The 19,066-nt window shown below is 38.2% G+C and overlaps 1 protein-coding gene across 1 annotated transcript in view; it reads right to left on the bottom strand.

Moving 5' to 3' along the window:
* LOC133558733 (carbohydrate sulfotransferase 15-like) overlaps positions 1 to 15,566 on the bottom strand; it is a 42,464-nt gene extending 26,898 nt beyond the window's left edge. Inside the window, exons 1-2 of the mRNA XM_061909884.1 lie at positions 15,306 to 15,566; positions 14,079 to 14,169 (exon numbers count right to left, since the gene is read on the bottom strand). The gene's annotated coding sequence lies outside the window, so the exon portion shown is untranslated. The remainder of the gene's footprint in view (positions 1 to 14,078; positions 14,170 to 15,305) is intronic.
* Positions 15,567 to 19,066: the final 3,500 nt, after the last annotated feature.

Raw genomic sequence — 19,066 nt, 5'->3', positions numbered from 1 at the left:
AACTCATATAGAAACGGGATTTGTAGGACTAAATTGCAATAATAAACATATGTTTCATGTACCCGAAGATTTTTTGTTAAAATAAAGGCAAAAATGCCATTTTTTCTGACGTGTTGCTGGCATCAAATTCTAAAGTTAATGATTATTTGCAAAAAAAAAATGTTTATGAGTTTGAACATCAAATATGTTGTCTTTGTAGCATATTCAACTGAATATGGGTTGAAAAGGATTTGCAAATCATCCATCCATCCATCCATTTTCTACCGCTTATTGTATTCAGTTTATATTTACATCTAACACAATTTCCCAACTCATATAGAAACGGGATTTGTAGGACTAAATTGCAATAATAAACATATGTTTCATGTACCCGAAGATTTTTTGTTAAAATAAAGGCAAAAATGCCATTTTTTTCTGACGTGTTGCTGGCATCAAATTCTAAAGTTAATGATTATTTGCAAAAAAAAAAATGTTTATGAGTTTGAACATCAAATATGTTGTCTTTGTAGCATATTCAACTGAATATGGGTTGAAAAGGATTTGCAAATCATCCATCCATCCATCCATCCATTTTCTACCGCTTATTGTATTCAGTTTATATTTACATCTAACACAATGTCCCAACTCATATAGAAACGGGATTTGTAGGACTAAATTGCAATAATAAACATATGTTTCATGTACCCGAAGTTTTTTTGTTAAAATAAAGGCAAAAATGCCATTTTTTTTCTGACGTGTTGCTGGCATCAAATTCTAAAGTTAATGATTATTTGCAAAAAAAAAATGTTTATGAGTTTGAACATCAAATATGTTGTCTTTGTAGCATATTCAACTGAATATGGGTTGAAAAGGATTTGCAAATCATCCATCCATCCATCCATGTTCTACCGCTTATTGTATTCAGTTTATATTTACATCTAACACAATTTCCCAACTCATATAGAAACGGGATTTGTAGGACTAAATTGCAATAATAAACATATGTTTCATGTACCCGAAGATTTTTTGTTAAAATAAAGGCAAAAATGCCATTTTTTTCTGACGTGTTGCTGGCATCAAATTCTAAAGTTAATGATTATTTGCAAAAAAAAAAATGTTTATGAGTTTGAACATCAAATATGTTGTCTTTGTAGCATATTCAACTGAATATGGGTTGAAAAGGATTTGCAAATCATCCATCCATCCATCCATTTCCTACCGCTTATTGTATTCAGTTTATATTTACATCTAACACAATTTCCCAACTCATATAGAAACGGGATTTGTAGGACTAAATTGCAATAATAAACATATGTTTCATGTAGCCGAAGATTTTTTGTTAAAATAAAGGCAAAAATGCCATTTTTTTCTGACGTGTTGCTGGCATCAAATTCTAAAGTTAATGATTATTTGCAAAAAAAAAAATGTTTAGGAGTTTTAACATCAAATATGTTGTCTTTGTAGCATATTCAACTGAATATGGGTTGAAAAGGATTTGCAAATCATTGTATTCAGTTTATATTTACATCTAACACAATTTCCCAACTCATATAGAAACGGGATTTGTAGGACTAAATTGCAATAATAAACATATGTTTCATGTACCCGAAGATTTTTTTTAAAAATAAAGGCAAAAATGCCATTTTTTTCTGACGTGTTGCTGGCATCAAATTCTAAAGTTAATGATTATTTGCAAAAAAAAAATGTTTATGAGTTTGAACATCAAATATGTTGTCTTTGTAGCATATTCAACTGAATATGGGTTGAAAAGGATTTGCAAATCATCCACCCATCCATCCATTTTCTACCGCTTATTGTATTCAGTTTATATTTACACCTAACACAATTTCCCAACTCATATAGAAACGGGATTTGTAGGACTAAATTGCAATAATAAACATATGTTTCATGTACCCGAATATTTTTTTTAAAAATAAAGGCAAAAATGCCATTTTTTTCTGACGTGTTGCTGGCATCAAATTCTAAAGTTAATGATTATTTGCCAAAAAAAAATGTTTATGAGTTTTCACATCAAATATGTTGTCTTTGTAGCATATTCAACTGAATATGGGTTGAAAAGGATTTGCAAATCATTGTATTCAGTTTATATTTACATCTAACACAATTTCCCAACTCATATAGAAACGGGATTTGTAGGACTAAATTGCAATAATAAACATATGTTTCATGTACCCGAAGATTTTTTGTTAAAATAAAGGCAAAAATGCAATTTTTTCTGGTTCTCTTTATTTAGAAATTAATTAAAATACATTTAGGTTCCGGTACCAAAATATTGGTATTGGGACAACCCTAGTTTGTAGTAAAACTGACAGTGTAAGTGGTTCTTGAATCTAGCGCATTTGTCTGATTATCGAACTCAACTCCGTGCACTTGGCTGTTGATGACGTTGACGAGAAAAAATCCCCTTCGGGACTAGTCGACGCTCTTATTGTGTAATACGGATAAGTCGAGAGTAAATCCAGGTTGCCTGCATGACATGTCGCGGCTTGATCTCGTTTTGTTTGCTGTGAGTCAGAGAGGACCTGAGGTCTGTAACAGCACCGAGCGCCACACGGGCTTCTATTAAGTTGATATCGGGACATATTTATTTTCTGAAGCCAGTCGCTAAAGTAATCCAGAACTTTCTGACGGCATGCATGTGGTTTTCAGACTGCGGAAAGTTCCCCTTTCATATTCATAACACGTCAATCAAAGGGTTCAGGTGCCAGACGAGGTCTGAGTGAAAAAACACACCGGACAGTGCCTTAGAAATAATATTATAGCAATATCAGCACACACGATGGAAGAAGGTAAAAGCATTAGACGGGTGAAAAATGACTTGACGGCAAGGAAATGACGAATGAAGATAAAAATGAAACTCCTCTTTAGTTTGTTTTTTTGGCTTAGAAAAGACAATGTTGTAAACTCACGAGCCTAACTTGAGATAGAAAGTGCTGCCAGATCACTCCTGCCGTCCTCCCACGTTCTCCTGTCCCGTTTGGAGTGGTGGACCCCCAGTTTAAACAACCTGATGTGATACTTCTCTCTCGTCCGCCTGCTCATATTTGGAGCATTACCTCAACCCTGTCAAGGAGGCCAAAAGAAGCAAAAGGTTTGGATGTCTCTCCACTATTTTAAGGTGACGGAGGTGGGACAACCCACCATGCAGACCAGATGCAGCACAAGATCGCACACCTGGGAGGGGAGGCGGGGATTCGTCTTGGGCAGACCTGGGCAAATTATGCCACATGCGGCCCGTTGAGCTTTGCAATCTGGCCCGTCGGACATTCCCAAATATTTTTTTAGATCTTTAAGATGGAAGGTGTAGCTGCCATTATGATGTGCACTCATGTTTTTTAACGGCCATAAGTCTTGAATTATATTACCGTATTTTTTTAATATAAGTCGCACCTGCCGAAAATGCATAATAAAGAAGGAAAAAAACATATATACCGTATTTCCTTGAATTCCCGCCGGGGCGCTAATTAATTTAAAACCTCTTCTCACTCCGGCGCTTACCAAAGGCATGCGGTAAATTTAGGCCTGTGCTTATAAATTTGAGTGTGATGTAAGGATACCATCATGAAAAGCACATTTAATTAAAAAAAAACGTTATTATGGTCTTACCTTTACTTATAAATGAAGTCAATGGAAAAGGCATCGATAACTTGTTTATAGAAGTCTTCCTTATATTTATTCAGTTTTAAAAGTCTCTCTGTCTGGATGGAGATTTTTCGTTATTACCTCCTGCTTCGATTAAAAGTCCACTTTAGAAAACGGTTTTATTTTAAATATGTAATCCTCCATGTTAAAAGTGCAAGCGAGAGGAAAAAATAAACAATCGCTGCTCACTCTTGCTGCTTGTTGTCACTTCTTCTGCAGCCGAGTAGTCGCAAGAAGGATCACTAGCGCCCTCTACCACCAGGAGGCGGGAATCATTTAATGACTCATATTTGACACACGCAGCTACGGTATATTAATAAAACATAGCTGCTTACTGTTCTTTTTAGCATATTCAATAGCTTGGACCTTAAATCCTACTGAATAGCTCTTAATCTTCTTCCCTTTATATGATTTCAAATGATTGAAATCAGCCTCCTCCATTTTGAAAATGGTGACAGGTGAAGTGTCACTCGTGACGTGACGAGTTTGACCCGGTGGAAATTCTAGGCATATGCTAATTATTTGGCGAAACGAGTTTGACCCGGCGGAAATTCTAGACATGCGCTGATAAAAATAATATTTTGCGAAACAAGTTTGATCCGGCAGTAATTCTTGGCAGGCGCATACTATATACCCAGCGGCAATTCAAGGAAATACGGTATTTTTGGCGTTGGGTTTTATCAAATAAATTTCCCCCAAAAATGCGACTTATACTCTAGTGCGACTTATTAGGTTTTTTTCCCTTCTTTATTATGTATTTTCAGCAGGTGCGACTTATACTCCGGAGCAACTTATACTCTGAAAAATACGGAAGTGTTCATAAAAATAGATATACAGGCCCCCGCCCAGACACATTTTTTTCTCTAAATGTGGCCATTATGTGGCCACTATGAACTGGACTCTCGCTATTATGTTAGATCCACTATGGACTGGACTCTCACACTATTATGTTAGATCCACTATGGACTGGACTCTCACACTATTATGTTAGATCCACTATGGACTGAACTCTCACACTATTATGTTAGATCCACTATGGACTGGACTCTCACACTATTATGTTAGATCCACTATGGACTGAACTCTCACACTATTATGTTAGATCCACTATGGACTGGACTCTCACACTATTATGTTAGATCCAATATGGACTGGACTCTCACACTATTATGTTAGATCCAATATGGACTGGAATCTCACACTATTATGGTAGATCCACTATGGACTGGACTCTCACACTATTATGTTAGATTCACAATGTACTAGACTCTCACACTATTATGTTAGATCCACTATGGACTGGACTCTCACACTATTATATTAGATCCACTATGAACTGGACTCTCACACTATTATGTTAGATCCACTATGGACTGGACTCTCACACTATTATATTAGATCCACTATGGACTAAACTCTCACTATCATGTTAGATCCACTATAGACTGGACTCTCACACTATTAACTCGATCCACTCGATGTCCATTGACCACACATCTGCGGCTCCCTACAAGGTTTCTCATTGTTATCCCATTGGGTTGAGTTTTTCCTTGCCCTGATGTAGAATCTGAGCCGAGGATGTCCTTGTGGATTGTTCAGCTCTTTGAGACACTTTTGGTTTAGCGCTATATAAGTAAACAATGATTGATTGATTGAATAATTTGGAGGTAATCTTCCTTTTTCATTGCCACATTTACTCTCTGTAAAGCTGCAGTTCCATTGGCAGCAAAACAGGCCCAGGGCATAATACTACCAGCACCATGATTGACAGTAGGTGTGGTGTTCCTGGGATTAAAGGCCTCACCTTTTCTCCTCCAAACATATTGCTGGTTATTGTGGCCAAACAGCTCCAATTTTGTTTCATCTGACCACAGAACTTTCCTCCAGAAGGTCTTATCTTTGTCCATGTGATGTCAACAATCAGAAGCACAAATATTTACTTATCTGTTCTATGTAATGTCTGTTCTTCAGTGTCCGCTCGGACGCGAGTAAAAGGACGATGCTGACATTGTGCAGCTGTGTCTTCACAAGGGAGAACATTGGACTAGCTGGGGGTTATCTTTGAAAGTTACGACACTTCACATTCTCTCTTTCTCACACACGCACACACACACACACGCACACTTCGAGAGCTTGTACAGAAATTCAAGGATTCCGCAATGCTAATCACACAACTGGCAAGCAGTCTTAAAACAACATATTTGCTCATTACATTAACTCACTTTATTTGTCGCCATGGAGACGAGGATTAGTGATTTAGAAGTAGATAAAACACTGTCGACTGCGGATGGGCGTTAGCTAGCTAGCCATGTTTTAAAGCACCTCTTCCTGAGGGTGTTTCAGTGTTATAACTTCACCTTTATCTTTACTTTTTTACACCAAAATGCGTCCATTCTCCCTTTTCTGTCTACACACTGTGTCTGCTTGTAAGTACTCTGTGATCGTGCGCTGCCAAACATGCTCCTCTGCTCGTAAAACCAGCAATTTCATGACGTGACGACCCGCCGTCATGCCCGTAAACAAAACCGTTTTTGATTCATTAGTACTGCAGTGCTATACTAGTACCAGTATATCGTACAACCAGAGTACAAACTAGGGCTGGGCGATGTGGCCTTTTATTAATATCTCGATACTTTTAGGCCAAACATGATGATTCTATGTGTCAACATTCATACATTCTTCTTCATACTGCATTAATATATGCTACTTTTAAACTTTCATGCAGAGAGGGAAATCCCAACTAAAAGTGTATTTATGAAACAGTTATTGGCACAGTGGCACAAACATTCATGTCATTTCCAAAACAGAAAGTGCAAGATTGTCAGAGACATTTTAAAACAAGCTATGAGTGCACTTTTGTGCATGATGTCACTAAGATGACATATCAAAACAACACTGAATTAAAGTGCACTTTTTGTACAGAACGCCACTACAATAGTTTAAAACCAATAAAGTGCACTTTTGTGCATGATGTCACACAAGATATTTCAATAAGTGTCAAATAAAAATGAGCTGCATAATAGGAAATCAAATAGTGTATGTCCTTCGCTATGTAGTAGGTTCCTACGGACGTTATCTCCTTATGTTGACAATTGTTTTCATACGGTGTTGATGTGGAAATGGTTGCTAGAGCATTTTGTTGGTGTGGCACCGAACAAAGATGTTGACATGCGGAGTTTCAAATAGGGGTGTGGGAAAAAAATCGATTTGAATTTGAATCGCGATTCTCACGTTGTGCCATTCAGAATCAATTCTCATTTTTAAAAAAACGATTTATTTTTACTTATTTTTTTATCAATTCAAAAAAACAATACACAGCAATACCATAACAATGCAATCCAATTCCAAAACCAAACCTGACCCAGCAACACTCAGAACTGCAATAAACAGAGCAATTGAGAGAAGACACAAACATGACACAGAACAAACTATTCTTGGAGTTGGATTTTATCAAATACGTTTCCCCCAAAAATGCGACTTCTATATGTTTTTTTCCTTCTTTATTATGCATTTTCGGCCGGTGCGACTTATAATCCGAAAAATACGGTACTTGCATGAAGGTAATGACAAAGATGACGGGAATAACCAATATGCCAAAATGATGAAAAAGACGGTAATAAACATTAATAATGACGTTATATAAACAAACAATCAACAAAAAGTTTCTTTACCGAGCTCAGCCTCCACTATTCTCCAGGCCACCGACACAGGTGACTGTGCTCATCACAGTTAAAACCCCACATCCGCAGTGAAACCCCCATCCCACCTGTGCAGTGATCAGGTGGCTCATCATATGCATTCACCACTTCAGGGAATAATAACAATATTTGTTTTCTTGAATTATGTTTTTGATACGATGAAAGAAATCTCAACTAAATGTGTCAAATGTTGTTGGTTGCAGTGGTGCTGATGTGTTTTGTATAAATGTAGACACCCCAAAACCAGTGAAGTTGTCACGTTGTGTAAATGTTAGGGGTGTAACGGTACGTGTATTTGTATCGTACCGTTTCGGTATGGGGGTTTCGGTTCGGCACGCAGAAGTCTTCACAAGCTGCTCTGCTTTCTGCCTCTGTCTCTGCCTCATTGTCCCGCCCACACAACCATCTGATTGGTCACATACAAAGCCAATCAGCAGTGCGTATTCAGACTTCAGAACGATGTAATCAATGCTTTAGCATCGAGCAGATATTCGTCTACTAAACACTTCCCAGTCACAACTATTACTAACATCACTATGAGCCCTTCTAGAAACTTAAACTGCAGCTCAGCTCGCTCATAGTATAGGCTTGAGATGAAGGCTAATTAGCTTTTAGCGTAACGTTAGCTAATTTTTCTGTGTGTGTGTGTGCGTAAGTGTGTGTGTGTGTGTGCGTGCGTGTGCGTGTTTTAGGGGCAGCAAAGCCCTGTCTGTCTGTTATTTCATTGAACTCCATTATGTTTAGGGATGAATAGTCTCTCCAATTGCAATTGTACTATTTTTCAGCTCTAGTTACATGAATCATTAGTAATGTAGCAGCCTAGTTTTGAATAGCAGGGTCCCTGCTATCACATGTTGATAAAAATACAACATTTACATAATAAAAGTCAACTACAGGCTTCCCAAATGCTGTAATAAATTAAGCATGATGAGTTGACATTAAACAGTTTCAATGGAAACTGTTTAATGTTGCATTTTTTATATGTAGAAGAAAGGTTTTTTCATTTTATTTAATCAAAGCAACAACTTGAGGCAGTTTAATGTGGATTAAAGTGGGCAGAATTATTTTAGTGTTCCCACTGTTAAAAGGATAAAACCATTGTTTACAAATTTGGTAAATAAATAACCCAAAAATTTATATTTTGTTGATTTCTTACTTTACCGAAAATGAACCGAACCGTGACCTCTAAACCGAGGTACGTACCGAACCAAAATTTTTGTGTACCGTTACACCCCTAGTAAATGTTAAATAAAAACAAAACACAATGATTTGCAAATCCTTTTAAACGTATGTATATTCAATTGAGTAGACTGCAAAGACAAGATATTTAATGTCCAAACTGGTAAACTTTGTTTTTTTTGCAAATATTTGCTCATTTGGAATTTGATACCTGTAACATGTTTCAGAAAAGTTGGCACAAGTGGCAAACAAGATTGACAAAGTTGAGGAATGCTCGTCAAACACTTATTTGGAACATCCCACATTTGAACAGGCTAATTGGGAACAAGTGGATGCCATGATTGGGTATAAAAGCAGCTTCCATGAAATGCTCAGTCATTCACAAACAAGAACAGGGCCAGGGTCACCACTTTTTCAACATCTGCGGTCCAAAATATCATCAAAAGTTTCAGAAAATCTGTAGGAATCACTGCACGTAAGCGGCAAGGCCCAAAACAAACATTGAATGCCAGTGAGCTTCGATCCCTCAGGCGTTACTGCATCAAAAAGCGCCGTCAGTGTGTAAAGGATATCACCACATGGGCTCAGGAACACTTCAGAAAACCACTGTCACTAAATACAGTTGGTTGCTACATCTCTAAGTGCAAGTTAAAGCTCTACTATGCAAAGCGAAAACCATTTATCAACAACATCCAGAAACACCGCCGGGTTCTCTGGGCCCGAGATCAACAAAAATGGACTGATGCAAAGTTGAAAAGTGTTCTGTGGTCTGACGAGTCCACATTTCAAAATGTTTTTGGAAATATTCAACATCCTGTCATCCGGACCAAAGGGGAAGCGAACCATCCAGACTGTTATCGACGCAATGTTCAAAAGCCAGCATCTGTGATGGTATGGGGGTGTATTAGTGCCCAAGGCATGAGTAACTTACACATCTGTGAAGGCACCATTAATGCTGAAAGGTACATACAGGTTTTGGAACAACATATGCTGCCATCTAAGCACTGTCTTTTTCATGGACGCCCCTGCTTATTTCAGCAAGACAATGCCAAGCCACATTCAGCAAGTGTTACAACAGCGTGGCTTCATAAAAAAAGACTGCGGGTACTTTCCTGGCCCGCCTGCAGTCCAGACCTGTCTCCCATGGAAAATGTGTGGCGCATTATGAAGCGTAAAATACGACAGCAGAGACCCCGGACTGACAGTACATCAAAACATGGTCACCATAAAGGGAGTCAGTAGGGGACAAAGGGGTCCTTAGGCCTTAATCATGGTCTAACTGTAAAAAAAATAACTTTGCAAAAAAAGGGACAATGCAAATTTTGAGATGTTTTCCTTTACAAGTCTTGCGGCCATATTTCATCCTACTATTTATTTAAAACATTGTGTTGCATGATACCATCTTTAAATGCAAAAAAAAAGGACCCAAGAAGGTCCTGGTTTACCCAGAGGGTTGAAAATGTGGTTTTAAAATTGTATATAGAAAAATCACAGAATGTTAATCTAATTAAAGAAAATTGAGGAAGCCCAACTTAAACCCACTCCTAGCTTTTCAATACTTAGTAATAATATTAATAACAAAATCAGTAAAAGTTGATATTTTTAATCCAAAACTATAATTTTTTAAATTACTATTTCGCAAAAAATATATATTTTTTTGAATGAGTTCTTGAAAATTCTGAATTGATTTTGAATCGGAATCAATGCAAAGTGCGATTTTAATGGATATCTGTTAAGATCTGTACTCGGATCTTCTCATATTATTGTTTATTGTTTCCGTTGTTGTATCACTCCGTCATTCTACCTCTTATTTCCTGTTTGTTCCGTCACCATGGTCACTCATTAGTTCACCTGCTACTCACGGTCCCGCACACCTGCTACAAATAATCACCTTCCCTTTATAAGCCTGCCTCTTTTCATTCTTCTGTCTGGGACTCTAATTTGTTCATACACAACGGTACGTCTGCTTTGCGCTTTTGCTTACATGCAATTTCTGTATTATTCTTGCGAGCTCCCACGCTGCGCAATTTTATTCATTCTTAGCTCTCATGCTAAATGTTTTGTTTTCCCCTTTGTGTGCCTGTGTGCCAGTTTAGTTTACTATTTGTTTATCCTAGCCTTCATGTTTGCGTCTTTTGTTTGCCTTTTCTAAACTCCAGTATTTTTGTTCTCTAGCACCTTTTGTTATTCAAAAAAATAGTTAAACCTTACCTTTGCTGTGTTCGACGCATCCTCGAAGGAACAATTTTGGCATCACAATGCCGAACAGGCGTAACAGGAATCGATTTATTTGAGTAACCCTACTGCGTATCGTCTAACCTTTGATCATATCTGTGCATGCAACAAGGTAGTCCAAGCTTTTTTTTTTGGTTATCCGTCAAGTCGACTTAGGATTTCAAAGCAGGTTATCCATTAATCGCTTCGTAAAAATAATGATAAAACACATTTTCTTATGCATATTCTGTAACAAGGCTAATGTGCATGTATATTCATAAATATTGTGATTCTTATGTGTAATGATTCTTATTCAATTTTTTTAAATCTAAAATGTATTAAAAAATATTGAAAAATATTTTTTAATAAAATCTGTCCTGTCAAGCCACTTATGTAAATGTTTGTGTAGAATATTGTCGGACAAAAGCTGTTTTCAGTTTTTTATCTATTTTATGGTTTATCTATTTGATAGAGGAATTTAGTAAAAAAAAGTATTGCTTTTGAATAGTGAACCGTTTCGAATCGAGATTCCAAAATCCTTTAAAAATACATTTATTGAATAATACTTCAACAAAATATGAATGTAAGTTCATAAAGTGTGAAAAGAAATGCAACAATGCAATATTCAGTGTCGACAGCTAGATTTTTTGTGGACATGTTCCATAAATATTGATGTTAAAGATGTATTTTTTTGTGAAGAAATGTTTAGAATGAAGTTGATGAATCCAGATGGATCTCTATTACAATCCCCAAAGAGGGCACTTTAAGTTGAGGTGTAGAAATGTTTATTTATAATTGAATCAACTGTTTATTTTTCAACAAGTTTTTATTTATTTTTATATCTTTTTTTCCAAATAGTTCAAGTAAGACCACTACAAATGAGCAATATTTTGCAATCTTATACAATTTAATAAATCAGAAACTGATGACATAGTGCTGTATTTTACTTCTTTAACTTCTTTTTTCAACCAAAAATGCTTTGCTCTGATTAGGGGGTACTTGAATTTAAGAAATGTTCACAGGAGGTACATCACTGGAAAAAGCTCGAGAACCACTGCCCTAATCAGAGCAAAGCATTTTTGGTTGAAAAAAAGGGATAAAGAAGTAAAATGCAGCACTATGTCATCAGTTTCTGATCTATTAAATTTTATAACAGTGCAAAATATTGCTCATTTGTAGTGGTCTTTCTTGAAGTATTCAGAAAAACAGATATAAAAGTAACTAAAAACGTGTTAAGAATAAACAAGTGATTTAATTATAAATAAAAATTTCTACTGTCATCAACTTAAAGTGCCCTCTTTGGGGATTGTAATAGAGATCCATCTGGATTCATCAACTTCATTCGCTCCATTTTGTCCACTAAAGACGCCGAGATCATTATCCATGAGTTTGTTACGTCTCGTCTCGATTACTGTAACGTATTGTTTTCGGGTCTCCCCATGTCTAGCATTAAAAGATTACAGTTGGTACAAAATGCGGCTGCTAGACTTTTGACAAGAACAAGAAAGTTTGATCACATTACGTCTATACTGTATATACCTTTATATACATACATATATACCTATACTGTATATACCTTTATATACATATACACATACATATATACCTATACTGGCTCACCTGCACTGGCTTCCTGTGCACTTAAGATGTGACTTTAAGGTTTTACTACTTACGTATAAAATACTACACGGTCTAGTTCCATCCTATCTTGCCGATTGTATTGTACCATATGTCCCGGCAATAAATCTGTGTTCAAAAGACTCCAGCTTATTAGTGATTCCTAGAGCCCAAAAAAAGTCTGCGGGCTATAGAGCGTTTTCCGTTCGGGCTCCAGTACTCTGGAATGCCCTCCCGGTAACAATTCGAGATGCTACCTCAGTAGAAGCATTTAAGTCTCACCTTAAAACTCATCTGTATACTCTAGCCTTTAAATAGACCTCCTTTTTAGACCAGTTGATCTGCCGCTTCTTTTCTTTTTTCTCCTATGTCCCCTCCTCCCTTGTGGAGGGGGTCCGGTCCGATGACCATGGATGAAGTACTGGCTGTCCAGAGTCAAGACCCGGGATGGACCGCTCGCCTGTGTATCGGTTGGGGACATCCCTACGCTGCTGATCCGCCTCCGCTTGGGATGGTTTCCTGTGGACGGGACTCTCGCTGCTGTCTTGGATCCGCTTTGAACTGAACTCTCGCGGCTGTGTTGGAGCCACTCTGGATTGAATTTTCACAGTATCATGTTAGACCCGCTCGACATCCATTGCTTTCGGTCCCCTAGAGGGACACATTTGAGGTCCTCTCCAAGGTTTCTCATAGTCAGCATTGTCACTGGCGTCCCACTGGATGTGAATTCTCCCTGCCCACTGGGTGTGAGTTTTCCTTGCCCTTTTGTGGGTTCTTCCGAGGATGTCGTAGTCGTAATGATTTGTGCAGTCCTTTGAGACATTTGTGATTTGGGGCTATATAAATAAACATTGATTGACTGATTGATTTCTTCACAAAAAAATACATCTTTAACACAGTGGTTCTTAACCTTGTTGGAGGTACCGAACCCCACCAGTTTCATATGCGCATTCGCCGAACCCTTCTTTAGTGGGAAAAAAAGTTGTTTTTTTCAAATTCAAGACAAAGTAATGTTTTTGGTAACACTTTAGTATGGGAAACATATTCTAAGTAACAAAGACTTAATTTAGCATTATTTGGACACTAGGGGAACATATTCTAAGTAGTATAGACTTAATTTAGAGTTATTTGGTCAGGGTTAGGGTCATATTAAGGCCATGCCGAATAAGACATTAATAAGTACTTAATAATAACTAGTTAAGAGACAATATGTTACTAATTTGCATGCTAATAAGCAACTAATTAATGGTGATTATGTTCCCCATACTAAAGTGTTGCCATGTTTTTTTTACTGGTGCACAAAATGAACCATGCATGTACATCACCTTGTTCAAGCAACAAAACCAAGTGCATAAACTCACAACAAATGACACACCTGTAAATCAGTCTGACTTCTGCTGTTGCCGTATCGGTAATACGCAGATAGGGAGAAGTTTGTATTTACACGATGAGTCGGGTGTGTTTTGACCTCCCCTGAGCCCGACTCACCGAACCCCTCGAGTTCGATCGAACCCAGGTTAAGAATCATCAATATTTATGGAACATGTCCACAAAAAAATCTAGCTGTCAACACTGAATATTGCATTGTTTCATTTCTTTTCACAGTTTATGAACTTACATTCATATTTTGTTGAAGTATTATTCAATAAATATATTTATAAAGGAGTTTTGAACGGTTGCTATTTTTAGAATATTTATTTTAAAAATCCCACGTACCCCTTGTCATACCTTAAAGTACCCCTAGGGCAGGGGTGCCCATTACGTCGATCGCGAGCTACCAGTCGACCGCGGGGGGTGTGTCAGTCGATCTCCAGCCAGGCTTTTAAAAAAAATAGACCTAAAAATTAGTGATCATCAATCTTCACCAAGACGTCACTTAAATGACATTCACGGTACCGGAGGGTCTTGTGAGATGACGCTGGCTGCTGCAAGATCATTATTATGAAAATATGACCGAGAGGAAGGCAAGAAACACTTTTTATTTCAACAGACTCTCGCGCCGTACCTTCCGTCAAAACTCTAAAGGCCGACTGCACATTTCCTATCTTCACAATAAAAGCCCTGCTTCATGCTGCCTGCGCTAACTAAATACAGAGTCTCGGAAAACTGCCGTGCACAAGCGATCCCTCAGAAAGCTGGCGTGCACATCACTTGTGCACGCCAGCTTTCCGAGACTCTTATTTTGTTAGCGCAGGCAGCATGAAGCAGGGCTTTTATTGTGAAGATAGGAAATGTGCAGTCGGCCTTTAGAGTTTTGACGGAAGGGACGGCGCGAAAGTCTGTTGAAATAAAAAGTGTTTCTCGCCTTCCTCTCTGTCATTTTTTCATAATAATGAACTGGCAGCAGCCAGCGTCATCTCACAAGACCCTCGGGTGCCGTGAATGTCAATCAAGCAAGCTACGGAATTTGCCGCCAATGTTTTTCTTGTAAAGTGTATGGAAGCTGGATGAATTAGATGCCAAAAACCAACCACTTTCATGTGGTATTGTACAGAAAGGACAACTTTTTTTCTCCTCCATTTGAAAATGTGGGCGTTATCATCATTACTGTCTGATTCCAATCAATGCAAGTCATCAGAATCAGGTAATACACCAACTTATATTCTTGTCTTCGTGAAAGATAGACATCTATATGTGTTACACATGCTTGTATTATCATTAAACACATTTAACTAGTTTACAAAAATGTCTCTTTCATAAATAAATAAATATAAATGATGTATATAAATGAGGTAGATCCCCTCGAGTTGGTCAATTGAAAAGTAGCTCGCCTGCAGAAAAAGTGTGGGCACCCCTGCCTAGGGGTACGCGTACCCCCATTTGAGAACCACTGACTTAAGTTAATTAAAAGTTAAAGTTAAACTAGCATACTATTATCATAACATTATCAAACAAAGATTTTATTTCAGTAATGATTTGTTTCGTTATTAAATAAATAAATAAATAAATACTTACATGAGAGTGGTCATCCGGCCAGACATGAGCAATCAATCAGATGATCTTTGCTCGTCCATCATGGCGGACAGGAGAGGACGAACACTGTCTGTAAATAAAGTGCGTGAAAAGCGTCTTCATAGTCGCCTTTGGCGGCATGAATGGGAGACTTTCCGCTGCCGACATCCGAGAAGGAGCGAGGAGTGAGGAGAGGAGGTGTGTTTCTCTTCCCGCCGTGCTGGATCTATTAGGTGTGGCCTGGCGCGGGTGAGTGCCTCCACCCGGAAGTACCCTCAAAGATGCCGACGTCATACCGGAAATAAACATAATGCCCCAAAACATTCACACATCATTTTTTACACCAGGGTATCCAAAGTGCGGCCCGGGGGCCATTTGTGGCCCGCAGCTAATCGTTTAGCGGCCCTAAGCACATTCTGGAAATGCTATTTTTTTGTTTTTTGTTTGTTACGTCTCGCCTTGACTACTGTAACGTATTATTTCCGGGTCTCCCCATGTCTAGCATTAAAAGATTACAGTTGGTACAAAATGCGGCTGCTAGACTTTTGACAAGAACAAGAAAGTTTGATCACATTACGCCTGTACTGGCTCACCTGCACTGGCTTCCTGTGCACTTAAGATGTGACTTTAAGGTTTTACTACTTACGTATAATATACTACACGGTCAAGCTCCATCCTATCTTGCCGATTGTATTGTACCATATGTCCCGGCAAGAAATCTGCCTTCAAAGGACTCCGGCTTATTAGTGATTCCCAAAGCCCAAAAAAAGTCTGCGGGCTATAGAGCGTTTTCCGTTCGGGCTCCAGTACTCTGGAATGCCCTCCCGGTAACAGTTCGAGATGCCACCTCGGTAGAAGCATTTAAATCTCACCTTAAAACTCATTTGTATACTCTAGCCTTTAAATAGACTCCCTTTTTAGACCAGTTGATCTGCCGTTTCTTTTCTTTTTCTCCTATGTCCCACTCTCCCTTGTGGAGGGGGTCCGGTCCGATCCGGTGGCCATGTACTGCTTGCCTGTGTATCGGCTGGGGACATCTCTGCGCTGCTGATCCGCCTCCGCTTGGGATGGTTTCCTGCTGGCTCCGCTGTGAACAGGACTCTCGCTGCTATGTTGGATCCGCTTTGGACTGGACTCTCGCGACTGTGTTGGATCCATTATGGATTGAACTTTCACAGTATCATGTTAGACCCGCTCGACATCCATTGCTTTCCTCCTCTCCAAGGTTCTCATAGTCATCATTGTCACCGATGTCCCACTGGGTGTGAGTTTTCCTTGCCCTTATGTGGGCCTACCGAGGATGTCGTAGTGGTTTGTGCAGCCCTTTGAGACACTAGTGATTTAGGGCTATATAAGTAAACATTGATTGATTGATTGATATTGCAAAAATAAAAAACAACATTAAAAATATTAGAATGAGGTGAAATCTAATGAGAAAAAGTTGCAATGTTGACACAAAGCTGCCATGCAGGCTGTTTATTTTTTTTTCTTTTGTCTTTATTTTCGTCAAGGTTTGGACTATGACAGGGGTCGGGAACCCTTTTAGCTGAGAGAGCCATACAGGCCAAATATTTTAAAAAGTATTTCCGTGAGAGCCATGTAATATTTTTTTTTAAGACTGAATACAACTATTATTCCATCTTATTTCAATTATTGTGCAGAAATATTGGGAAATACATATCATAGCAAAATAATGCCTTTATTTCACAGAAAAGAGCAATTCGTATCATTTTTAAAATACAATATAGAGACCACACAAATCTATTAATGATGTTCAAAGCCAGAAATAAAGAAGGCCGTATGACTTTAAACATCCAAGAGTGCGAAGAAATTTGAAACAAATGTGCTTGTCTGTTGTTGGTGTGAAAGCATGGACTTCTCTAAACAAAGACTTAAAAAGCTGCAAGAATATCTTTGTTTTTAAAAAGAGTTATAAAAAGAGAAAACTGGAATTATATCAAACTGAATTTTGATTTAGATTGGACGTGTCATTGTGAAAATGCTTAAAGGAAAATTGGAAAGTATGTTGGAGTTCGGGTGTTGTTGGTGGGAACAGTTATAAAGTCGTCTAAAATAATTTGTGTTAAAAAAGGGGGCAGATAAATATAAGAATATTATTCTTCCATCTGCTCCTTTCTGGTCATGGAAATGTATAAGAAACAAAAAAGCAATGAAAGTGTCAATTGTAGGTGGCTTTTATATATGCATTTTCATGAAAGGAATACATATAAACAAGCAGCGTTGGTCGGGTCCGCCTTTGGCCGTTGCCAAGCCCTGGTCTAAGTCAGACCTACATAAAGGTCTTTGTTTCATGTCTGTACGACATTCCTATCAGAATTTACAAGCAGTTTTGTCTGTGTTTTTTCCTAGGGGGCGCTGGAGCGCAATTTTGACTTTTGGGGTTTGCTTTTTTATTAGATGGCAATTTTCGGCAGTCCTGATGTGTGTGTAAAATTTGGTGAGTTTTGAATTATGTTAAGGGGGTGAAATTACAGATCGGCGATTCTGGATGTTGTTGATAAATGGCTTTCGCTTTGCATAGCAGAGCTTTAACTTGCACTCTGAAGCATTTTAAGGGGGTCAAATTATAGCTCAAAGAGGCATTTAAATATGCATTTTCATGAAAGGAATAAATATAAATGATGATGGTGATGAACTAAATACATGCATTTTTAAGTAAATCCAACATTTTTAGAGAATAAGTCTCTTATTATTTTTCACAACATTGATATTCTGAAGCTAACCAACAATAAATAAAATACTTCTTACCATTAATGCGACTTCTTGAACAGGTGCGGTAGAACCGGATGGTTGGATTAAAATGCATGAGAATCTTTTATATTTTGAACGTTATTTTTGACACTGTGATTACTGGCGGAATTATTCATTACTTACCGTGTTTAGCAATGTCAGCGAAGATTTATCTGAGAGCCAGGTGCAGTCATCAAAAGAGCCACATCTAGCTCTAGAGCCGTAGGTTCCCTACCCCTGGACTAAGACGTGGATTGTTTCTGCGGCGCAAAGGAAAATTGGCACGAGCCAGGCGAGAATGCAAGTATATTTTTATTTATAAAAACACTAGTGATGGGTTGATGAGGCGTCATGTATCGTTTCGACACATTGCAAAACTGTGTCGATAATGTGTCACTAAATACTGACATCTGCTGGACATTAAAAATCCCTACAGGCAACATATGGACTAACTCAACTGACACTGATTTTATGACCTTGTACAGTGTTTCTCAACCTTTTTTCAGTGATGTACCCCCTGTGAACACTTTTTTTACTCAAGTACCCCCTAATCGGAACAAAGCATTTTGGGTTGAAAAAAAGAGATAAAGACGTAAAATACAGCACTATGTCATCAGTTTCTGATTTATTAAATTGTATAACAGAGCAAAATTGTGCTCAATTGTAGTGGTCTTTCTTGAACTAGTTGGAAAAAAAGATATAAGAATAACTAAAAACTTTTTGAAAAATAAACAAGTGATTCAATTATAAATGCAGATTGGTGACCGCAGGATTAGGTCTCTGCTTTTTGCAGATGATCTGGTCCTGATGGCTTCATCCGACCGGGATCTTCAGCTCTCGCTGGATCGGTTCGCAGCCGAGTGTGAAGCGACCGGAATGAGAATCAGCACCTCCAAGTCCGAGTCCATGGTTCTCGCCCGGAAAAGGGTGGAATGCCATCTTCGGGTTGGGGAGGAGACCCTGCCCCAAGTGGAGGAGTTCAAGTACCTAGGAGTCTTGTTCACGGGTGAGGG

This window comes from Nerophis ophidion, linkage group LG09 (genome assembly GCF_033978795.1).
Source record: "Nerophis ophidion isolate RoL-2023_Sa linkage group LG09, RoL_Noph_v1.0, whole genome shotgun sequence".
Classification (NCBI taxonomy): Eukaryota; Metazoa; Chordata; class Actinopteri; order Syngnathiformes; family Syngnathidae; genus Nerophis; species Nerophis ophidion.
This window is presented reverse-complemented; position numbering and strand designations above follow the sequence as displayed.